General features: G+C 37.4%; 1 non-coding gene across 1 annotated transcript; it reads right to left on the bottom strand.

Annotated features, from left to right (window-relative positions):
* Positions 1–2,653: 2,653 nt before the first annotated feature.
* LOC126000055 (small nucleolar RNA U3) lies at positions 2,654–2,859 on the bottom strand. The gene has a single exon (XR_007492440.1). It is a non-coding gene; the product is annotated as a small nucleolar RNA U3 (small nucleolar RNA).

The following is a 2,859-nucleotide window of genomic DNA, read 5'->3' on the forward strand; positions in this document are numbered from 1 at the left end:
AGGGAGGGAGGGAGGGAGGAAAAAGGGAGAGAGAGAGGGAGGGAGGGAGAGAAAGAGTGAGAGAGGGGGAAAGAGAGAGGAGAGAGAGAGAGAATGTCAAATGGAAAAGTGCTATTGAAGTCATATATCAATCAGGCTTGTTGCTGCAGCAAGCGCACTAGCAAATGCATAGAAATGTGAGGCTCTCATTATCAGCCTCTGCCCACCACACACGATTTCCTTCCACGGAGCATCTTAACGATGGGAACTACATAGAAGAACAAGGTTTCCTTTTCCTTCTTTTCTTGTTCTCTTTTTGGCATTATGGAAACACCACGGATCTTAATTAATATCTGGATTTTTTTCCAAAACATATGGCTACCACAGAGACGTACAGCACACAGTAAAGATGAATCAATTTAGAAATGTTAAATAGAGTAGAACTATGTTTAAGGATTTTGGCAACTGACTGGATGAAGCTGGAATTTTAAAGTAAAGGAGAAAACCATGGGAATCAGAACTATTTCACAAGTGGAGCTGTTAAAGCAAGTGCAAATGCTGCCCTATTTTATCATGATGTGTGTGGGTGGTGAGAGTTCTCCTTTACTGAGTTGTTCATCCATTAAATTATTTTTAGCAGCACATATATGATTAAATCTATAATGGCAAGTTAATAAGCACTTTCACTGGTGTCATTTAGAAAAAGCTTCTTATCTGATTTAGAAATAAGAACATGTACATCTTGACTCTTTGAGATACTCGAATGTGATACTAACAGGTAAGACCAACCCATCTCACTGAACAAAGAGAAAAATGGCAAAAGTAACTCTGTGTAAACTAAGTGTCTGCTAGCAGGATAATACTGTTGTGAGCTATGAAATTACAAAGGGAAACATTTCATAATTCTAGCCATTAAAAACTTAAAATTATGACAGAAAATCATTGGCAATTTTTATGAGAAACTAAAGGAAATATTATTTTAATGTTTGGATGGGTGAAGCCCCCAATATATTTTATTAATGCTGATGAATAAATTAACTGAAAGAATGAAAATAAAATTTCACAGAGCAACAACATCATAAAACTAAGCAGACATTTATTTTGGGGGCTTCAGTAATTATGGATGCTGAAACTATTATGTTCAACTATATAACATGTTTTATTATTGATTAATACATGGATAATCACATAATTTTCCCATAAAGCCTCTATTCCAGTTACTAATATTAACTGTGATGTCATAATATGCTGTTTTACCTATACTATTTAATAAGAAGTCACATTTCTTTCCTTATTTCTGTTTTTTGATCATACCCAGTACTGCTTAGGGCTTATTCCTAGCTTTGTGCTTAGGGATCACTCCTGGCTGGCTGGAGTCTATTGGAGGAAAACACATATGGAGTGCTAGGGATTACACCCAGGTTTGTCATATGTAAGATAAGTTTTTTATCCTTCTATATTATCTCCAGTAGCATCTCTTTTACACTGTCAGAAAAAGTGTACCTGGGAGCAAGCATATCACAAACAGAATACCTAAAAGATACAAGTCAAAATGACAAATTTAAAATCTTTCAATTACCTGGAACTTGAATGATGATAAATGTTAAATGTCTTCAAAGCAGAAGATCAAAAGATAAATGGAAATTGGACCTTAAAATGAAAAGAAACTGAAAGAGGAAATGACTTGTAGATGAGTAAAAGCATGGGAATAGTCATGAGCACATTTCCTGGCTCATTTTTGTATATCAAACTAGGAAGGAGGATATAAGTTTGGGAAACCAACATTTTCTTTCTTCTCTTCTCTTCTTCTCTTCTCTTCTCTTCTCTTTTCATTTTTCTTTTCTTTTTATTTTTGGTTTTTGAGTCACCCAGCAGCGATCAGGGGTTACTCCTGGCTCTGTGCTCAGAAATTGCTCCTGGCAGGTTCGGGGGACCATATGGGATGCCGGGATTCGAACCACCGTCCTTCTAGATGCAAAGCAAATGCCCTACCTCCATGCTATCTCTCTGGCCCCGGTCACCAACATTTTCAAAGATCCAATTTTGATGTCTGTTTGCCTTTTTACAGTTCCTAAAAAAACCTTCAAACCTATGTTCACTACTCTATCCTGCTTTGAATTCACAGAGTCTCTTGGACTCATGAAGTAACATGAAAAGGTGGATTTTTTCTGTATGGAATTTTCCAGCCTTCTACAATCTCCTCTTCTGACAGAGCACCATAGAAAGTACAAAGACTGTAAACATATTGGAATCCTTGGCCTCAGTAGACAAGCTCTCTCCCAGATGAGTCCACAGCTTTATCCAGCCATTATTCTGTCAGTAATGGCTAAGAATGCCATTCGCCACCTCTTTCAAGGGATCTCTTTGACTCTGCACATTTGGCTCCTGAGTACCCATGAGCCTAGCAGTAGGTGCCTGACAACAATTTTCACATCATACTGTTCTTTAGAAAGGTTCACATAACATTATTCTTGTTGCTGAAAAAGAAGAGTCTCCTTTTAATTTCTAAGTGAAAATGTTTAAAGATATTGTTATTTCATAGGCATTCCCAATAGGAAGAGTATGGAGGTGATGCCTACCAGCTGGATGAGAAAGAAATCTTTCAAAGGCTCATCTCATGGCCTTTAATTAATTTTTTAAATTAATTTTTTTCTTTTTCTTTTTTATAATCTGAACCACTCAGACTGCATTCTCTCCCTCTACCCCTTCCAAAGGAAGGAAAGAATGATCATCAATGGCAAAAGGCAGTCGCAGAAGCGACACCTAGAGCCGGCTTCACGCTCAGGAGAGGATGCTCTGACTCCTCTTCGGGTGCTCTACACAATCAGACAAACTTTTCTAGTAACATACTATAGAAATGATCCCTGAAAGTATAGTCTT

Source organism: Suncus etruscus, chromosome X, assembly GCF_024139225.1.
Source record: "Suncus etruscus isolate mSunEtr1 chromosome X, mSunEtr1.pri.cur, whole genome shotgun sequence".
Taxonomy (NCBI): domain Eukaryota; kingdom Metazoa; phylum Chordata; class Mammalia; order Eulipotyphla; family Soricidae; genus Suncus; species Suncus etruscus.